This window comes from Dendrobates tinctorius, unplaced genomic scaffold (genome assembly GCF_039654945.1).
Source record: "Dendrobates tinctorius isolate UK_male_01 unplaced genomic scaffold, ASM3965494v1 ptg000158l, whole genome shotgun sequence".
NCBI lineage: Eukaryota > Metazoa > Chordata > Amphibia > Anura > Dendrobatidae > Dendrobates > Dendrobates tinctorius.
The window spans coordinates 35,243,511-35,266,042 of record NW_027361825.1 but is presented as its reverse complement, the minus strand read 5'-3'; the positions used below and the strand labels follow the sequence as shown (position 1 = coordinate 35,266,042).

The 22,532-nt window shown below is 43.4% G+C and overlaps 1 protein-coding gene across 18 annotated transcripts in view; it reads left to right on the top strand.

Annotated features, from left to right (window-relative positions):
- Positions 1 to 22,532, top strand: part of LOC141052080 (G-protein coupled receptor 4-like) — a 58,855-nt gene that overhangs the window by 12,024 nt on the left and 24,299 nt on the right. For 3 of the 18 annotated variants that reach the window (XM_073549282.1, XM_073549280.1, XM_073549284.1), the window contains exon 3: positions 473 to 671. The exons of 14 other annotated variants lie outside the window; for them this stretch is intronic. The gene's annotated coding sequence lies outside the window, so the exon portion shown is untranslated. Of the gene's footprint in view, positions 1 to 472; positions 672 to 22,532 lie in introns of those variants that run through there. One more of the 18 variants, XM_073549287.1, reaches the window with a different exon arrangement.

Here is a 22,532-nt window from a genome sequence, read left to right as displayed (position 1 = left end):
GGATGTAGGACTTGAAAAAGGAATTTTATTTTTTTTTTTACAGTAGTACACCTTACAGTACAAAGGGAATCTGTCACCTATTTTTTTGTATATAAGATGCGGCCACCGCCATCAGGGGCTTAGCTACAGCATTCTGTAGATGTAACCTGAAAGAAGAAAAACGAGTTATATTGTACTCACCCAGGGGAGGTCTGGGTCCTATGGTCACGGTCCAGTCCAGCACCTCCCATTTTCTAGCAATGACGTCCTCTTCTTTGCTTCCCGGCTCAGGCGCACTGCTCTGCCCTGGGGGCTGTGTGACGTCCTCTTTTTTGCTTCCCGTCGCAGCTCTGGCGCAGGCACACTGCTCTGCCCTGAGGGCAGAGCAGAGCAGTGTGCCTACGCCGGAGCTGCGACGGGAAGCAAAAAAGAGGACGTCACACCGCCCCTGGGTGAGTATAATATACAGTAACTCAATTTTCTTCTCTTTCAGGTTACATCGGAGGCTTATCTACAGCATTACAGAATGCTCATGTACAAAAAAAAAATAGGTGACAGATTCCCTTTAATGAGCTAACAAAACCACAACCAAATACGCATGTCAATCCGCTTGAAAGCCGCACAAAAAACACGCAGAATATCCACTGCGTTTTCTGAAAAGAGATGTAGAATCCGCGCAGAAGTTTCCCCAGGTAAATCCGCAACGTGCGCACATAGCCTAACAATTGCTCATTTTGCCTTTCTACCAGCTAATTCTTCTTTTCTCTGCTGTATGTAGAAACAGGCAGTCTCTTGTCCCGACATTTCTCATCCTCCTCTTCAACTTCTGACTCAGCTGCTCCCTCCCAGTGCCAGGGACTTTTGCAGTGACTCATGAGGGAAAAGAGACTTTCTGTTCCTACATAGAGCTTAGAAGGATTCAGCTAGTCAGAAATTAGTCACGTGATATCACAGACCTAATAGAAAAGAGAAGAATTAACTGGGTAGAAAAGCAAAATGAGCAATTGTAATTACACAGTGCTGTATAATATGATGACTGCAATATATTAAAAGGACAAAAATTTTGATTGGAGTTCTTTAATTGTTTGGCCATGCCACTGTGCTCCGAGCGCCAGTACTTGGAGTGGACAGTCATTCTGTGCTGACAGAGTCCCATTATGCTAATCAGTTGTACATCACTTAGGAAGTGTGTGTGCATAGATATACAGCTCTGGCAAAAATTAAGAGACCACTTTCAAATATTCAGTTTGTCTGATTTTTCTCTTTATAGGTATATTTTTGAGTAAAATGTAATTTTTTTTCTTTTAGTCAATAAACTAATGACAGCATGTCTCTGAATTTCGAAGCAATAAATCTTGTAATTTTTTTCTGACCAAGAAAAATGGTCAAAATTAAAAAAACAAAAACAGTGCTTTCAGACCTCAAATAATGCAAAGAAAACAAGTTCATAATAACTTAGAAACAACAATACTAATGTTTTAACTCAGGAAGAGTTCAGAAATCAATATTTTGTGGAATAACCATGATTTTTAATCACAGCTTTTATGCATCTTGGCATGCTTTCCACCAGTCTTTCACACTGCTCCTGGTACAAAAATTTAAGCAATTCTTCTTTGATGGCTTGTGACTATCCACCTTCCTCTTAATTACATTCCAGAGGTTTTCAATGGGGTTCAGGTCTGGAGAATGGGCTGCCCATGACAGGGTCTTGATGTGGTGGTCTCTTAATTTTTGCCAGAGCTGTATTTAAAACTCAACTTTTTCTTCTTTTGAGTTGGCCCTGCCTCTTCCCTAAAAGGTGAGTGGAACATTGCCTGATCTTCAGTATCAATTCTTATGGAACTTATTTTTGGACTTCCATGCGCTGCTTGACAAAATACAGGATTCCAATTATTTTATTCCCAACGCGTTTCAAAGTAAGAGCTACTTCTTCCTCAGGGGATGACAAACAGTTTAGAGATGAAGGGAAGATTAGAAACAGGTCTATAGTTAGCGGCACAGTTTTGGTCGAGGGATGGTTTTTTAAGTAGTGGATGTATGATGGCATGCTTAAATGAGGAGGGAAAGATACCAGAAGAGAGAGATGTTAAATATTTTAGTTAGGTGAGTGGTGACAGCAGGGGAAAGGGACTGGAGGATATGTGACGGAAATGGGTCACTGGTGCAAGTGGTTGGGCGAGAAGATGCAAGGAGCCTGCTTACTTCTTCTTCTGTGACTGTTTCAAAATCAGAGAGTGAGCTAGATGCAGTGGGGGAGGGAGGACAGTGCATGGTATGAGGTGATTGGGAGATAATTTCCTGTCGAATCTGGTCAATTTTTTCTTTGAAGTAATTGGCCAGATCGTCAGCTCGGAGCTCCGTGGTTGGGGCGTGTACTCTTGGGTTGAGTAGAGAATGAATGGTGTCAAAGAGACGTTTCGGGTTATTGGACAGTGAGGTGATGAGGGTGTTGAAATAGGTTTGTTTTGAGAGGTGAAGGGCAGTGTTGTATGTTCTAAGCATAAACTTATAATGGATGAAATCTTCGTGTAGATTGAATTTTCTTCACAGACGTTCAGCGCACCTGGAGCACCACTGCAGGAAACGTGTTTGCAGGGTGTGCCAGGCTTGTCGCCGTCTGTGTTGTGGTGGTCTATTTATAGGGGGTGCAAATTCATCCAGGGCACTTTGAAGTGTTTCATTGTAATGTTTCAATGCAGAATCAGGACATGAGAGGGAGGAGATAGGGGCCAATGAAGACTGCAAGCTCTTCATAAGTTTTTGGGTGTTAATGGCCTGTATGTTTCTATAAGTATGGACAGTGGGGGTGACCTGAGCAGCCTGGCAGTTCTTGATAGAGAATGAAAGAAGGTTGTGGTCAGAGAGCGGGAGGGGGGAGTTTGCAAAATCATCCACTGCACAAAGCCGAGAGAAGACCAAGTCGAGGGAGTTTCCGTCTTAATGCTTTGGAGAATTAGTAAGCTGCGAAAGGCCAAACGAGGAGGTTAGAGATAAAAGGTGAGTAGGAGAGGGGAAGAGCAATGGGGATGTTGAAATCTTCCATGATGAAGGTAGGGATGCCACAGGAGAGAAAATGTGGAAGCCAAGTGGCAAAATGATCCAGGAACTGATGGGAGGGGCCGGGAGGACGATACACCACCGCCACTCGCATGGAGAAGGGGGTGTAGAGTCTGACGGCATGGACCTCAAAAGAAGTGAAGACTAGTGAGGGTAGTTGAGGGATAACCTGAAAGGTACATTTTGGTGATGGAAGCAGACCAACGCCTCCACCTGCTCTATTGTCTGATCTTGGGGTATGAGAGAAATGTAGTACCCCATATGAAAGAGCAGCAGCAGTGGTAGTGTCTGACTGCTGGATCCAGGTTTCAGTAAGAGCCAGGAGGTTAAGAGAATTAGAAAGGAAAAAGTCATGAGTGAAGGAGAGTTTGTTACACACTGAGCGAGAATTCCAAAGGGCACAGTTAAGAGAGACAGATGGCATACAGGGAATATTAATAAGATTAGAGGGGTTTCTGAGTGTAGCAGTTGGGGGGTTTGACTTTCTATAACATGGGGGACCAGGGTTGGGAGCAATGTCTCCTGCGACTAGGAGGAGGAGGATAGAAAGAGTGAGCAGATGGTTAAGTGATTTGTGAGAGCATCTCTGATGTTATATGTTTTGTAATATTAACCCGGATAAGACCCTATTTGCGCTTTTCTGTTCCTATAGTGTATTATACTGATCTCCAGTACATATTATGCCATGTTGTGAAGATTTTCTGCAGGTGGGCACTGGGTTTTTTTTTTTTTTTTTTTTATTTGATGCATCTCATTCCAGTGGACTTTTCTGCAAGACTAAAGTGAAATTTATAAAAAATGTATTGACCAGGCATAAAAAGTATTATTCTCATTTGTGCAGCAAAGGTGAATTGTTGTAAATGGAGAGGCTGCGTTCACACATCGCTGTTTTTTTTTCTCTATGATCAAAACCGTGAAGAAGAAAAAAATATACATAATAGTGGTAATGATCTTGAGTCCATTAAATGACCAGAATAATTTCAGGAATTGCTTGCACATAATTTGGCCAATCTAGAACTTGTATTTTATAAAAAGCAACATTCTCAATGCAAACAAATATAGAGAAGGGTGAAAAAAAATAAATAATGACATAGGTTGTTGCATAAAAATGTGGTTGTATGAAGGAAAATATAATTCACCAACCCCCCTCCCCTATGAACTACATCACTTTGCTTCCACATTTGGTTGTGTGCACTGATGTGTATCTTGTAGAGGTATTACTGATCTTATTGCACTGCCAGAGAAGACTAGTAGAAGATTCTTGATTAAGAGGCCTGCCCTCATCCAAAAACCTCAAGAGGAATGAAACTGATCCCCCTCCTGTATTAATTAGTGATGAGCAAACACGCTGGCACAAGGTGTTATCTGAGCATGCTCGTGGGGGATTTGAGTGTCTTCGGTGTGCTCGAAAACTGTGTTTGAGTCTCGGCGTCTGCATGTCTCACAGCTCATCGACAGCCCCAACACATGCAGGGATTGCATGTTTGTTAGACAAGACGTGCGGGGACTCGAACATATTATACGAGCACGCCGAAGACACTCGGTTAGCACCTGAGCATGCTCAGATAACATCTTATCCCAGCTCGCTTGCCCATTACTATTGTTAACATATGTAGAAAGAGGAGTGTTTTGTTTTTTTGTTGTTTTATGAACACAAAAGTCTAAGTTCTTCTTTAACTAGATGGGAAAAAAAATATTCTGTTAGCAACTTTTTTCTTTTTTCCAGTTTTGTGGTTTATTTCCTTAGACTTGTGGTTTGTTATGCATATTAGTTCCTCATTAAAATGTGCTTCTTTAAAGGAAACCTGTAAGGACAATTTTACTAGTCAAACTAGTGGGATGACTTTATAGGTGACAGAACAACAATACAAATTATACCTCTCTTGTAGTAATCTGATGTACCAGTGCAGAGAAATGAAGCTTTGAAGCCACATGCTAATTATCCTGGCACTCGGATTACATTGACGCACCCCTAGTAGCTTTCAGAATGATTTGTATAGGACTTCTGAACTTGATTTCTCAGCATTTGCACATCACATTACTACAAAACAGATATTTAGAATTATACTATGCGTTATACATCCAATAACACTAGTCCTGAAAAGTTCACCTTAACTTGCAATGGAGAGAGTATAATAAAAGTATACCATGATAATTCATACATTGTAACCCGCCCCCATAATTTTATTTATATATGTAATAAACGTGTGACAAAAAAGCAAGTTGGCACTGCCAATACTGCTGCCGATGTGAGACTGTCATGTCCATACTGTTCGTGGAGGATAAACCCCGAGATCTCGGGTGCTAGTGCAGAAAACACAATGTCCTCTCATTTTATTTATATGTGTTTAGATGATAAACCATTGTTACCTGCTTAAAAAAATGCATTAAATTATCTCCAGTCATTCACTTCAAAAACACTTAAGAAACTTCAATTGACAAATGCATATCCTATGTAGATCTAAAAATTGAGTGCTCCATGCAGATTGTGCACTTGATTAATAATAACATAGGACATAGTTTTACTGTAGCCCTTTACTTCCTCCCTAATGAAAGAGAGAGAGAGAACATTTAAAGGGGTTGAAAGATCCTCCGTCTAGCTCATCAATATGAAATCAGTGGGAATCCAACACCCAAAACTCCACCGATCGGCTGTGTGTACCTTCAGCGATGGACTGATGGAAGTGGTGAAAAGCTAAGCTCTGTTAAATGAGTAGTTCCTGGGTTCTGCAGCTCATATCCCATTAACTTCAATAGGAGCTGATCTGTGAAACTTGAGGATGCTCAGTGTATAGCGCTCTGCTGTTCCAGCTTCATTCCTTGTATATATCCAGCTTGGAAGCTGCTGATCAGACAGACATTCCTGTTGATGGCAGATTTGGGGAGCACTTGGTTGACAACTATCTAAAATATGTGGGATTAGTAGGTGGAATTTTGCTTCTCTCCCTATTGAAAATACTTGGACATTGAAGGTATGTGCCCATGTTGCGGATTCATCTGTGGATCCGCAGCAGTTTTCCAAGTGATGTACAGTACTAAAGTATGTTATCCTATGGAAAACAAAAACCGCTGTGCACATGCTGCGGAAAATTACGTGCGGAAATATAGCGGTTTATTTTCCGCAGCATGTCAATTCTTTGTGCAGATTCCGCAGCGTTTTTACACCTATTCCATTCTAGGAATCCGCAGGTGTAAAACTGCAGGCCAAAGCCGCAGGAAATCCGCAGGTAAAACGCAGGCATTTTGACCTGCGGATTCTGCAGATTCCGCGTGGAAAAATCCGCAGATGAATCTGCAATGTGTGCACATACCCTAAGAAGTAGCTGTTGGATTTGAGACATGTAGAGGAAGGAATACAATGTAAGGAAACTGAAGGAAACCCGTGCAAACACTGGAAGAACCTACAAACTCCTTGCAGATGACGTCCTTATTGGACCCAGGACAACAGCGATAACCACGGAGACACTGAGCTGCCCAAAGCTACCGTACATGAAAGCAAAAAAGTACAAGCTCTCCACCAGCAGTGACTTTACAGTGCATAGGAGCATTAATCATACCTGCACTGTGTTATTCAGGGACCATAAACTTGGGAACCTGAAGTGTTCAAATGTTGCATTCAGAAATCCTACTTGGAGCAACTACTTCAGGACCACCGGCAGAAGAAAAATGGACATGGTGGGAGTGTGAACATTTTGGCATGCCACAAATTACAGTGTGAAGATAATGAAGAAGTCATGTCTGCTACAAAGACCTACAATGTCACACATGAGGAATGTCTTTGAGTGATACATTTGTAACGAGCCTTCTGTGGGAGGATGGGGTTCGCATTACATGCATTCTCTAGGTCTGACCTTCATTCTGAAAAATATCTTACTGGAAATTGGAGATCTGTCAATGGTCTGATAAAATGACTCTTCCTTCCTTGAGGAAAGCTGACACTTGCCTTCTAGCTAGACTGTGAGTTTAGTTGGTAAGAATGATTTTAAAAATGTTCCCAGTTACCTTCACATCATCATATATACTGCAAAAGTAGCAGAGACTACAACCAATGTTTATGGGGATCTCCTGACTTTCCGCAACCGTTGGGGGATGAATTGGACATATTGAATTCAAGTGCACAATATTTTTGTTCTCAGAAGTGTCTGGAAGCAGCTTTCTTCTCTCTCCCCATTAAAAATACAGAACTTTGCCAAGCTGAGTGTTCATATGCATAGTGAAGACTGGAAAGAGCAGTCAGTCAATTTACTAATCACCTGAGAAATTATTGACGTGCTCATTCACCTCCAATAATAAAAGGGTTATCCGATATCCAAAACTACTCCACTTCCTTGCTGGATCAATGTCAATGTTTTGCACAGACCCCTGCCAAGATGAGCGCATGATTGACTGGTGTTGTGCCTATTCTAATGAACAAGGCACATGCATGATCCCTCCCCTGCCATCAGTGGCATACTATAGTTGGTTGTTTCCAAGTCGTTGACTAATGTCGCAGTGTCTGTGTAGAGTGGAGAGCCTTAAGTTGGTTGTTGCCTAGCTCTGTATTGAGAACCTGACTCCGGGATTACTCTTTTCTTTCCTAGGAACAATAGCAGCTGTATCGGTTGTTCACAACCAGAGCTCCTCTACAAGAGAGGACGCTCCACCAATACACATGGCACAGTTTGGGCAGCATCTACAAGAGAGGACGCTCCACCAATACACATGGCACAGTTTGGGCAGCATGTATCACCTGACAGATTCCCTTTGAGGCTTTTTTCATACATTAGTATTTTTAATCAATATCTCATCTGTATTTGTAGGCCAAACCTAGGGCTGTCTCCAAAACACAGTGTCAATCTTTCATAGTTTTTCTCTGTAAGTTCCATTTCTGGTATTGGCATACAATGATGCAAAATACTGACCAAATACTGATGTGTGAATGAGCCCTAAGGCTAAGTTCCCCATGATAATGCTCAGTGAATTTTTAAGCAGCAAAGTGTAAAGCTTTTAAGAAAATCTTGTGCCTTTTTTTCACAATGCAAAAACTGACCTGTGATGAAAATGTGAATTCTGCAACATGTCAGTTTCTGTACTGTAAATACTCATATTTGCAGATTTTCCCCATATACTTGAGTGAGATGAGAACAGTTAGCAGATAAAAAAGGCATCCGTGATCTATTGCTTTTCTGCAGTGAGAATGCATATGATCTGCACAAATGACTTTATCAATAACGTTTTAGGAAAGCTAAATAACATGACATTTAAAAAAAAAAAAAAGTTTTATTGTAAAACATGACATATCAAAAATAAATGAAACGGAAACTTAAAAAAATGCAATAAAATACACAAGTAAACTAATTTAGCAAATTGTTCATCACAAATGCACCAAATACTCATTGTGGGGACTTGGAGTTGTAGTAAAATTGGAATGAGTCTACATGGCTATAGCTGCAGAACAGGACATGGTACCTAGGCTAAGTAAAAAAGAAAAAAAGTCTAATCCCTTTCAAGTTTGTACATTTCACTGTTTCAGACTTTACATTGTTGTGTTTTTTTTCTGGAGATAAGGCGCTCGGCCAAGTTAAGTTTTCATATGAGATGGGGAATAGGGAGGAGATGGCGGTCGGCCAAACAAGGGTACTGATTTGAACTGATAAAAACACAATTTGTACAACAGTGGTGTTTATATGTCTCCATATTAGTATTCAAAATTAGATCAGCGACCTGACAAACTTACTGTAATGTTTGGCAGATTTTAGGAAATTTACTTTACCTCATACTGTAGCTGTACCACAGTGTCCCGTAAACTCCTCGTCCAAGAATCACTTAGTTGTGCTGGTTTCCCTGCAAATCTCAGTCGTGCTACATCACCTTATTTGATATATGTTTGCACAGGAATTCTTACTTTTACACTGTGTCCCACTATGGGACCCTCCTTTTGTGCAGGCTGATCTGCATGCTATAGAAGCTGTCAGCGCTGCAGCAACTTCTATGCACTAACCTGAGAGACTTCCTGACATGCACTGCGCATGACAGGAAGTCTGTCAGGTATCATGGCAGCGATCGGGCCCCCCTCGTCATGACGCGGGGTCTCCGATCCAAAGTCAGAGGGGCTATCAGCCCCTCTGCCGGCCCCGGAACGCTGCGATCATGTTTGATCACAGTGTTCCGGGGGTAAAAATGCCGGGAGCGGTCCGTGACTACTCCTGGCACTTAGTGCCAGGTGTCAGCTGTGAGAATCGGCTGACACCTGGCCGCAATCAGCCGCGCATCCCTCGTGAGCGCGGCTGATCGCACATGACGTACTATCCCATCCATGATCACTAAGGCCCGGGGCACATGGACGGGATAGTACGTCAAATGTCACAAAGGGGTTAAATCACTTTTTCAAGCTGGTGTTATAAAGTATTCTAGTTTACTGAGATAATGACTTTTGGGTTTTCATTGGCTGTAAGCCATAATCATCAACATTCACAGAAGTAAACACTTGAAATAGATCACTCTGTTTGTAATGACACTATATAATATGAGTTTCACTTTTTGTACTGAAGAACTGAAATAAATTAACTTTATGATGATATTCTAATTTAGTGAGAAGCACTTGTATAAGTGAGCAATATAAATAATAGTACAGGCAAGACCTCCTTTACCTCCATAGACTGCAGAGGTTTTTTGCCAGCAGGGGGAGCCTAAAACACAGCTTCTATAGTCGTCTGTCTCACCGCACAATATAATTAATTATAATGAGTTTATCATTGTAATTTTGTTACTTCCTTGTTACTTGTGGTTTAAAATGAACCCCAGTTACCTGGAGGAATCAAATATGTGATTGTTTGCCTGTACCAGCATTCATGAAAGAATATTTTGCTGAGATTGGAAACATTCCTAGAATTAAAGCTGATAATCTCTGCTCTGGTCCGGTGTTCAGTTCTGTCGCCTGCTGAGATCGGTCTTCACTCGTGCAGGCGGCACTTCTTACACTTACTAGGTGTCATGACGTGATGACCTTGCTTGAGGTCTGGTCATTAAGGATATGTGCACACGCTGAGGATCCGCAGCGGTTTTGGCCCTGTACAGTACCATTATAACCTATGGAAACCGCAGTGCACACGGTGCGGAATTTTCCGTGCGGTTCTGCTGCGGTTTCCAATCTACAGAAAGAAATGACATGTCAATTATTTTCTGCGGATTCCGCTGCGGTTTAACATCTCCTCCATTGTAGAGGTGATAAACCGCAGGGCAATCCGCAGGCTAATCCACAGATTTTGCAAAATTTGCGCGGAAAAATCCGCAGACCAATTTGCAGCATGTGCACACACCCTAAGACTCAGGTCCCAGTAGGTGCGGATATGAAATGCAATAGATGAAATGTGCAATTTAGCTTTCCAAAATTAGTGAGGTTATTTGCAGTGGGATTTACTGAGGTTGTACGTCCGCTGCAGGAGGTCAGCGGCAGAAATGACCCATGGGTACGGACGTGCTCACAAGGTGGAAAAGCAAAAGGTTTTTCTTGATCGGTAAATTTGCTGCCTTTTACATTAGCAATAAATGTCATGTGCACATACCCATACTAGACATTCATATTTAATCTGTGTTTTCAAAGTGTGAACAAGACCCGAGTCAGTAACTGGCTGCCGATCATTAACTCCTGCACACTTGGTGCTCCAGTCTTGCAGACCTTATTCACGTTTTGAAAAGTTTCCAAACTTAACTTTATGCTGCTTTAGTTTTGCTTGTTTCTAGGAAAAAAAATGGTAGCCTGAGGATTTGTGTGAGCGCAATGTAGTGAATACACAATGATGGTTACAGTTAGTGGTAGACAATGGCAGAGCAGGGGGCAGAGAGGTGCGAGAAGGGCACAATGACCCTGAGAAATCAGCTTGTCAGAAGAACAATATGGAGAACACAGGACCAGAGTCTCAGATCTTCCATCTAATTCTGGTTTACAGTGAAACCCACTGTGTTCTTGATGCAATTAACTCGATTGTTTTTGCTGACCTGCAATGAACACATAAATCAATTATTAGTAAGTGTCTCTTTCTTCTCTGCTAATGTGGGAGTTGGTTGAGACTCCCATAATGATTATTGGTGAGTGCCAATGCATAATCACTGGGTAAAGGGGGTAAATAATAAAGTGATCTCTTAGTTTCCAAAAAATGTATCTGGCCGTCCAATCGGGATACACTGGAATTGTACGTTAAACGGTTTTCTATTACTGTGCAATTACTGTTAGCATCAAATGTGCAATATCAATGCTGCATAATAAATTCGGTCATATATTAACATATGCTTCAAGCAGGAATTTCACAGGAAGATAAGGATCAAGGAGCAGAGATGCTTGCAGGCAAAGGCTGAAACATGCTGCATACATTAGTATGTTATGTACAGTGGGTTCAGAGAAGATGCTACATGGTGTATAGGTCAGGAGTGTTCAGAAAAACACATAGTTAATGGCTGAAGTCCAGTCACTAGAGCAGTGGTCCCCAACCTTTCTGACCTTGAGTCACATTCATCTATGAAAGAGGGTCACGAGCCACATCCAGCTTCTGCCCCACTCACACTAGTGACAACCAGAGCCCCCATTACCGGTATAATTACAGTCAAAGCTTTTCCACTGAAATCACCCCAAGGCAGTATGCCAAGCTTCATGGTTTCCTATCTTACCCCCATTCAGATCTGCTCTTCTGTGCAGGGCTATACACAAGTCAACATCTGGAGATCTGCTCTTAACAGTTGTTTGCTACACCTGGTGATAGTGCACCAAGCTGGTTGACTGTTGCGAGCCACACATCATAGACCTGCGAGCCACATATGGCTCCCGAGCTATAGGTTGGGGACCCCTGCACTAGAGCATCATTGTTGGACCATTGCATTATCTGCTACTTGCAACATAATTTTGTTGAAATTGTCAAATATTTATCATTTTTTTTTCTAGATGAGTAAAATGAACATAGTTAATTAAGGTTTCTGCATTAAGTGCGGTTAAGCAGGTGGCTTCAATTCCTTTGAGCTGGACATTTATATAGCTACCCATTTGCTGTGTGTCCATATTCGGGTTCCGGTCCTGATTGACCCTTTTTCACATTGATTTCACTATGACACATGGTAAGATTTTAATACTAGAGGTTAGGACCATCCGAATTTCGGTACACCTTGACACCGGTGGGATGGCTTTCACACTTTCTAATCAAAAACTGTTTACGAAGTACTCTATTTATATGCACTATTGTTTTTACTTATTTGCTTACAGCAGGGTATGTGTTACTTTTGTTTCTGTCTTAGGTTTTGTCTATTTAATGGTCAGTGTGAACATGTTCCTATATTTTGCATGCAACTTCTACACCAGTTGAGTTGTTTTTTTTTTTAATTAACTTGACTATGATCATGGATCTTTTTATTGTATGGCGCATATACAGTATTTCACTGCTTTATGAATAAAGCTCTTCTGTAGTCACTGTAAAGAGGCATTATTTTATGGAGGTGCATTATTATTGTACAGGCCACCATTCAGTGTAAGGCCAATCCTGGCCATATTGCTATAGTACAGGTACCTCTTTGCTCATTCAGGGTTAGAGATTTCCACCTTCTTCATTCCTTCTCTAGCACCTTGACCACATTGGCCAGTATTGCACTCCTTTGGGGAAGAAAAATCAGCACTAGTTATTAGTGTTGGTGTTGCATTTTACCCGACAGTAGGGTGCATCAGGATTATTATGTGAGACTAGCCCAGAGTGAGAGGCGCTTAAGTGTAGGGACAGACACAGTTTCCTGTCAGGAAGTTAGATAGGGCCCAGCATGCCACAGAAGCAGACCTAAGATCGAACCAAGCAATAGAACCGTATTGTCATGGAGTGACTAGCCCAGTGTTACACGACCCAACGATTGGTCGGTAACCAAAAAATACAGCAACATTACTCCATATACACCAGATTTGGCTGTACACCAGAAAGCTGCTCCTGCTTGGTTGGTCTCCAGAAAGGACCTGTACCACCAACAGTCAGCTGATGCATCAAGTGACCTTTTGAAGGAAGGTGGGAGTGGTCACCACAGACATCATCAAACCCAGCAACAATATAATTACACCAGCAGGCCACCAGGGGGAAAAACTGACATTAACCCCCGATGGCTTGAAAGGAAAAAAGTTTTAATATGAAAAGCCAAATCTGCCACAGATCAAAAAGGGGATCGTGACACACATGACATGGGTGTGCCTAATGTGAGTGGAGACAGTCTGGTCAGAGAATAGCGAGATCCGGAGTAAAGAGAGAGAGGAGCGATCAACTGGAGATTGGTCCTGGGACAGGATGCCTAGCATTATGGGCCTGAGTTTATAACTCCGAGGGGTAACGGCTCAACACAAAACAGAGCACGTGAGATGAAGAGAGTGCCCCGGGTGGGAGTTTAAAGATGTCAGAAGCAGAGAAGCTAAGTACCGTCCATATTGGATAACTTTTCCCTAGATGGGGATGAGAGGATGTGGAACTGCAAGTTGAGAATAGGACTTTCATAAAAGGGACTGTAGTACTGTGCTGGGCTATGTTGAAGGAAGAAGAACCAGTGGAGACAGAGACCAAGTGAGTTAAGAGAAAGGACCTGAGACTGTGTGTGAAAATGCTCCGTATTGTGAAGGAAACGTTCATCAAGCTGTGTACCCGTTATCTGTTGTACATATTTCCTACCAAGTTATCATTCAGTAAAAAGTTTATTTTTGACAGTGGTCTCCCTCATTGAACTATTCAACATCTGGTCCTGGCCATCTCGAACCATCAGTTACATGTGGTCTGCACTTGAGTAACACCACCATAGACAAAGTCCACACACCGACTCAGGACCCTCTCCTTCATGTAACGTGTCAGGGCGTAAGAGCACGAGTACCTCGACCACTACTTCTGCTACGTGCCATGTTACATTGGTGCCCATATTTGCTCCATGCCACCTGCATCACACGCGATATGTATAGGTATGTTTGCATTTTATGCTTATTGGCTCTATGCTGGGTAAATGAGTAATTTATCATTCTTGTATTAGTCACAATACTGACATCTGTAAACTGCAGACGTCAGGTCAATCCCTTCCTTCACTATGTCTGTGTTTTGTTTCTCCTCCGACATAGTTATTTTAGATAGTGTATCTAAGAACCAAGAAGAGCACACTGAACATTGATCACAAAATGAGTGTGGGACATTGCATAGGAAATAAAACTCCATTATTAGACAATAGGTGGCAATCCATACAATAGAGTGTCCGCACTTGTAGAAAAACAGTGAATGGCACTGATCGCACCAGTTTGTCTATGCAAACGTCCAGGCAACGTGCACATGACAGACATCTTCTCATTCTGGTTTAATATGTTTCCCATTCCATTGGTGATCCTCTAGGATATTGATTACATATTGACTGTTATTAACTGAGATTGTAACTGACCAGTTTGTGTCATTGTTTAGTTACCTTACATCACCCCTCTGTGTTCCCCCTTGATTATTATTTTTTTTTATTCTTTATTTTATTTCATCATTTTTTTTTCATCTGCATCTTACTGTTTTTCTACAAGTACAAGCACTCTATTGTATGTATTGCCACCCATTGTCTAATAAAGGTGTTTTATTTCCTATGCAATGTCCCACACTCATTTTTTTTGACCAATGTTCGGTGTTCTCTTCTTGGTTCTTAGTACTACCCCGAATGGTCTACCATTCAGTTCCCCAGCACATGTATGCCATCTTTCATGCACATTGATGTGTATAGTATTTCTCATCTTTGTATCTATATGACCTGCTACCTCCAGTTTTCATTTGTTCTGGATGGTGTATCTGTAGTGCTGTGTATACGCTTCCTCCGATATAACAAGCTATGTAAACCAGCTATCTAGACAGTGTGTCACTGTGACAATATTGGAATTTCCACAAATGTTCTGTCCCCCTGATAATGGCAGCTGGCCCCTCACTAGTTAGATTATATCTTAAAGTGTTCATTTTGTCACCTAGAAAACTCGCTGGAAAAGCACTTAAGGTGCCCAAGGAAAACTCGCTAAACCAATATCATGGCCTCTCATCCTCCAACTTGGTGAACAATGGTTTCAGCTTGGTTTTTAATACCTGACGTAAGGGGTACACTTGATTCATGCGGGCCTTTCTTACCAATCTCCCATCTACTCCTTAGTTTCTTTGAAAGATTATCTCTTAACCGATAACCTCCCCCTTTTTCACAGAAAACACAAGACACCAAATGGATTAAATGGCCACAGCGGTCTTTTATTAAACATAAATTACAAACAGTTTACAATAACCTCCCGGGAGGGGTGGTCCTCGAAGCCCGAAATATCTCAATTGCAGATATGTAAATCCCACTTTGGCCTCCAGGATTCGTTTTTCCCCAGCAGTTATGCACCAGCTCGGAGGCAAATAGTAACCAAACCCGGCCAAATCCAACCACTTAACAAGCCCCTTAATCATCCCAATCCACGGGATTAATTGCCCCATCCACTTAAAATCACACAGGGGGAGTCCAGGACCCCTTGAGATCCCCCCCCCTCCAGTCCGCCATTCCCCAATTCCACCAACTTCGAGGACCTCCCCCCATGCCCCAGTGCCGTGACAGATTATACATGACATGCGTAAATTTCTGAACCACAGACGACTATACCAACAAAAAGGGAGGGTGGGTGGGAAATTCTTAGTGTCGCAGGGATCCACGTGGAATGGCTGCTCCTGCAATATGGCTGATCCCCTATGTAGTGCCCCACCTCTGACCCCTCCTACTCCCATGAGCTAACACCCTTACAACACCCTTGCTCTTATATTAACCCCGAATGCCTCATAAACCTATAATGCTCCCTATATTCCCATGTTAACCCCGTCATGACGGCCTCCCTTGAAGGCCAGGGGCCCCGTACGGCCTCTCGACCCAGGCAGAAGCTTCAGGCCTTCATTAAGAGCTGCCCTCATTTGTTATACCTAGGAAAAGAAGATGGTTTGTAGAGGTCGCAAACTGGGAAATTTTTCAACAATCAGAAAGTGAAGCTTAAATTTTTTTCCAAAAATCACACGTTATCTTGGCCGACCTATACTCCACTCATTGTCAATTAGACTGTTGGAAAAATCTGTCCTCCACTTTCCTCAGCAGTTCCATAGAAAATAAATATCATTGAGGTTGAGCATGGAAATCTCCGATCTATTCAAGATGGGGATCTACAGAGCCCCAATATCAACATCAGAGGTTGTTGGACAGCAAGCTATTCCTTATGCTATTGATGGGGTATAACGTGGTGTTCGTTTTTTGTTTTTTTTTGTTTGTTTTTTTGGAAAACCCCTTTCACCAAGCTCAGTCTTCAGGAACTTTCTCCTACCCTTTACCTTACCCATTATCAACTTTCACTATTTAGGCACTGAAGTAAAAAATTAATTAGATATCGAATGGCTGTTTTCTTTGTGTATTGAACGGTAGTACGGCATGTTATGTAGTAATATGGCATTATTGGATACTGTACTGTATAGCAGTAATATTTAGACATAGTATGCTGGTATTATTTGGCCACTGAATTTCTTTATGGTGTAGGCATGCTTTGGAATAATTTTAGACTTGTTTAAACCTCTACGTAAAAATATTGCATATGTGAAATTAAATTGTAAAAAATGGAGAACAAGGTACAATTTTCTATTTGTACAGGGCCCTGTCTGAACAAAAATATTCTCCCCACTGGGATCAATAGACTTTGGTAGCTGATAAGGTCATCTTTATGGGGGTCGTCTTCATTTTTATTCTATTTCTAGTTCTATTCTTATTCTATTTTTATTATTTATTTAGCGCCATTAATTCCACAGTGCTTTCCCTATTGAGACTCACAATCTACAATCCCTATCAGTATTCTTTGGAATGTGGGAGGAAACCAGAGTTCCAGGAGGAAACCCACATAAACACGGGGAGAACATACAAACTTGGTGAGATTTGAACCCAGGACCCCAGCACTGCAAGGCTGCAGTGCTAACCACTGAGCCACCGTGCCGCCCCATCATAAAAGTTGCTTTTGTTAGGTTCGTACGTCTCCTTTTTTTTTTTTTTTTCCTCTGGAGAAGCCTGTATTAGACCCATTATCCAGTTTTCAGTCTTGATAAAATCCTAATTGGTCTCATGGTTTGAAGCTAAATCTGACATTCGAAAATGCTTTTATGCCTTCGTCTGCTAATAGATATAAGTAACATTTACTAGTACACAGGACAGGAATCTGTCCTTGAGATTCAGCTACAAGGCAGCCGTGATGGCTTAGCCACATATTTGCTTTAGCCGACCCCCTCGTTTGCAATAACCGTAAAGATGTGTATAAATGAATGTCTATATAACAGGTTTAGACTAGTCCAGGCCATTGTGAAAGAACTATCTGCACACGCTTCCCCCGGATGGCGGAGGATTGTATCGTATATTACGGTATGATACGTTGCTTCTGGCTTTAAATAAAAGACAATAATAATAATGGATCTCAATAGGACACTAATTTAATTTTGTAGTTGCTTCCTGCCTTGTGTGAACATGGAACATCTCAGATACTTGTGAAGGGGTAAAGTGTGAAAATGGCAGTAAACGGCCTCTACCTCCACTGGCTTGCATTGTTGGGTCTAAAAGGACCAGATCTGCAGTCAACCACAGCGTAGGGGGTGCAATCATCACTCTAAAGGCCCCGTCACACTAAGCGACGCACCAGCGATCACGACAACGACACGACCTGGCAAAGATCGTTTGTGCGTCGCTACATGGTCGCTAGTTAGCTGCCAAACAGGCAGGTCTTCTAAACGACGCAGCAGCGATCTGTATAACGACCTCGGTGGTCCTTGGGACCTTGTCACACAGCATGTAGTGTTTTAATGATTCAACCTATTCTCGCCTGCGCCGCAGAGATATGAGTCGACAACTAGGTTGCTTGTCGTTTATAAAGGGTGTCAAGGGGGGCGTGGCATGGCCGACGAGGAGTGAGCATGTGTTCTGGAGAACTCCCGCTCCTATACCGGTTACCGACCTATTAGAGACCTATTCAGATGACTTCTACCCCGATGACCACCAGAAGAGGCAGAGGGAGCACGTCCACCGGCCCCGCAGCATCTGAAAAGGCTCCCCATAACATCTCCCGCTACTTCACAGGAGCAGGGAAGAAGAAAGCCGCAGGCGCCATGATGGATGCGGCGCGCAAAGTACAGCCGGCCCCGCCGTCAGCAGGAGGCTAGGTACAGGAGGTGGGGGAGCAGTCTGAAGGGAAGGAGGACCGCAGGGGGACCCCTCGGGGATCTGGCGAGATGGCCTCAGAGGCGCCTCAGGAGACGTGGCGCTCTCCTCATAACAAAACCGCTGAGACCCTGGAGGCCCATCTTTCACAGGGAGACCCCGCAGGCAAGCCAGCACAGCCTCGCACCAGCGTGGCATGTGAAGGACCAGAGGTGATTTCTCCGGGGCTCTCCACGCTCTCAGAGAGGCACCATTACTCCCCCTGACACCAGTCTTATCACCACCAATGGTGCTACAGTACAGGGGGAAGCCGACCCTACGATGACAGGGCACTCAAATTACACCATGTCATCTGCCCATCAGGCTGGACTGCCATCTGTCATAGCTCCCCCACCTACCCACCAATTAGCTGCATCCCTGACCCCACAGTGTGGACCTTCTGCCCCTTTCTTTATGGGACAATCTGCAGCACCCATGGGAGTCGATCTCACATTACTATATAATAAAAGACATCCCGACAAAACAGGACATGGAACAATGCATTGTTCGTTTGGAGTCTTCCTATAAAGCTGAACTTTCCATACTTAAGGATGACATCCAACAATGCGGAGAGAAAGTTGAACCCCATGACCAGCTTCTGGCTTCCTTGAATGATAGAATGGAGGCTCAGGAGGCTGCCATGGCCACTCAAGCTAGACAGCTACAGACCCTAGCAGAGATGCTGGATGATTCTGAAAACGGGATGCAGGAACAACATAAGAATACGGGGATTACCCAAATCTATATCTCCCCAGAAGTTAGATACCTCTTTGAGAGGCATCTTCAACTCGGTATTAGATAAGCCCCAAGACACTCCATTGGAGCCACAATTTTAAGCGTGCCCTGAAAACTCATTTATTCAGACTGGCCTACTGCCTCAACACATTAACCTAATCTATCCCTATGTGGCACAGCCAAAAGTTTTTACCATAACCAGGTTCCCCGCATCATGTTTCCACATGCTTTATGCATCCATTAGCCCTCTGCATCTGTACTGTTACACACTTAACATTATGGCTGGTCCATACAATCAGGGCAACTGTTACTGTAGGGAAGGTGATCTGATGGACGGACTTGTCAGCAAGTAGGAAAGAGGGTTTGCACATTTTAGACAGATAGCAGTTATGACAGTGGGGAAACAGCTAGGAAAGTGTAGGTGACGTGCGGTACCTTGGGTTGACCACTAGATGGTAGGGAGGAGTGTAAGTTCAGGACTTAACAGCAGCTTAGGGCTTTAGAAACTGTTGGTCATGGGGGGCGGAGTTACAGGGAACCAGGAAAGTTATAAATTTGACGGGAGGGTTCCAGAAAGTTCCAGTCCCCGGGAGGTGCTCAAGAGACAAGGAGTCTGTGACAGTGTGTTTGCTGTGAGGAGAGCCAAACCAGAGGACTGAGGAGAGAGAAAGTCAGGGGGTGGTCCTGACATGAATTACCGCAGTACAGACGAGGCTCCGGGGAAAAGCATACCGTATTAAAGACGAAAACTGACCAGTAAAAGTGCTGATGGTGTACGGGCCTAAGGCGGCCACAGTGTCTGTGCTGACAGGATCGTCGCTCAGTGAAAAAAGGTACGGTATGTGTGTTTACGTCCCTGGTGGAAAAGTACGGTGTGGGTAGCGAGGCCTGGAAACGGAGGCCCGTGAAGGTATTACGTGTACTGCTGAGGCCATCAGTCGGACGGTAAGGAATAAACTTGGACTTGTTGTACCCGAAACCTGCCTCCATCTTTTGTCTGTGACGTCTCTGCGCGGTATAAAGAGGGACCACCCCCCAGCCTGGCCCACGACGCTACATTACCACCCACCTTTCGTGTCTCCCTTTTTTCCCTCATAGATTGTAAGCTTGCGAACAGGGCCCTCATTCCTCTTGGTATCTGTTATGATCTATGTGATTATGGTTATGCTGTAATGTCTATTGTCTGTACAAGTCCCCTCTGAAATGTAAAGTGCTGTGGAATATGTCGGCGCTATAGAAATAAAATTTATTATTATTAGATCGTGCCCATAGGGCTCTGGGCCCGCGTCCTAGTGAACAGGACCCACTGAGAGATGTGATTTGCCGGGTCCGTAAATACCAACTTAAAGATGCGGTCATGGGGGCAGCCAGGAGAGCAAGACCCATAATCCACTTGGACACCCGCATACAGCTTCTACCAGATCTGTCCAGATGGACTTTACAGAGGCACAGAGCTCTTCGCCCTCTCTTGGATATGTTGCGGCAGCACGACCTTCTCTACACCTGGGGCTTCCCGTTTTGCTTCCGGGTTCAGAAAAGGGGCAGAGTGCATTGTTTGAGTCACCCTAGTGGAATCCCAGAATTCTCGGCCTCCCTGGATATACCTGAGGTGGACATCCCTGACTGGCCACCCTTACCAACATTTTATAGACTGGATGATCCTCGCAGGGGTCAGGCTCCTCAACGGCAGCGACGACTCAGAAGACGGCCCAATGGACATGGGCGCATACATCCAGGAGAGGGAGACGCTGATTGATTACTCAGCTTTTTGATTTGGGGTTGGCTCTCATCTATTTGGGTGGGGGACGGGGATTAGGGATCATTTCTACTGGCAATACAGAACTGAAGCTCAAATCAGTTTTTACCATCAGTTGATTTCCCCTTTTCTCTTCCTTCCTCTCCCCTTTTTCCCCCTCCCTCCCCTCGTCCCCCCCCATATACTCTTAGACAGCCGATATTCCATGCTAACTACTTTCATATGCCTTTAATCTCTCACCATTCTGTTGTGTCCTACTTCAAAGGAAAATTTGATTCCTGGAAGCTTATGCTGCTTCAGGTTTAAATGTTGTGGTTTCTTTAACACTGCCAGTCATGATGATACTGATGCTATTTACGATGTGTAATATGTTAACGGCTTATGTGTTTATTAGCTAAGGTTATCTGGTAGATTCTCTGCTCTAGGGGTATGCGATTGTTATATCATTACGAGGTTGGGGACCGGAGGAGACGGCATCTCCATATCCCTTCTTGTCGTATACTTAACCCCCCCCCCGGAGGTGCTGTTTCGCCTCTGAGGTGCGCAGCAATTAACACCTCCACTAGGTTCCACGTTATCTGTTGAAGTGTACCTATCCACGCTCGTATTGTTAAATTTTTCTTCTACCCTTTGCTTTTTTTCTCTACTCCTTTGTCTACTTTCTTTGTTTACATTCTCCCCACCCTACTAGCTTCTCCCCCCCTCTCCACAGCGGGCACTGGACTCCGAAGCTGATCCATCCTTTTGAACGAAGCCTGACTCTCGATTCCGGTCTACAAATACAATGCCTGGTAAGACTACCACACAAAAGATTACATTGGGCTCTTTGAACGTTAGGGGCTTTAATGTACCGCAGAAACGGTCGCATATTCTATATGGTATGCACAAAAAAAGAGTAAACGTATTGATCCTACAGGAGACCCACTTTAAAATTGGACATGTCCCTAATATACCTGATCGCTATTGCACGACCTGGTTCCATAGCGCCAACCTGGACTCACGATCCCGAGGTGTGTCTATATTACTCCACAAATCCCTCCAACACACCATACTGGACACTCTAATTGATACTGAGGGCAGGTACGTGATCTTGAAAATCCAGATTTTTTTCAATAACCTACACTATAGCGGGTTGTACGCCCCCAGCTGGGACCAAATTCAAACCACCAGGTCTTTCTTGAAGACAGTGGCCGATTTCGCGGAAGGGGTTGTTATACTTGGGGGAGACTTTAACCTGACTCTTAACCCAACGATAGACTCCACGGTGGCAAAATCCTACCTCTCTTCGTCAGCTGTCCTCTTTGAAAAGGGATCTTCGTGACCTACGTCTTACCAATGTTTGGAGGCTCCTTAACCCCAACGTGAAAGATTATACGTTCTTCTCCACGCCACATAATTCATATGGCAGAATAGATTTCTTTCTCCTTAGTCATTGCGCATTGGCCTGGGACCCGAAACCGTCCATTGGCAGTTTCCTCTGGTCGGATCCTGAACCAGTCTTTTTGGACATCAGTCCTCCTGACTCGGTGACACACCAGTGGACGTGGAGATTGAATGATAATCTTCGAAAAGACCCTACTTGCGTGACTGATGTTAAGACTACCATAGCAGCATTCTTACAAGATCACACGCACCACACAACTGCTATGCCTATCAAATGGGAAACCCTTAAATGCGTCCTTAGAGGGGTACTTATTAAACATGGTTCCCGCCTGAAACAAATGAAAAATAGGGAAATTATGGACCTCACTGAAAAAATACTAACCCTGGAGCCGAA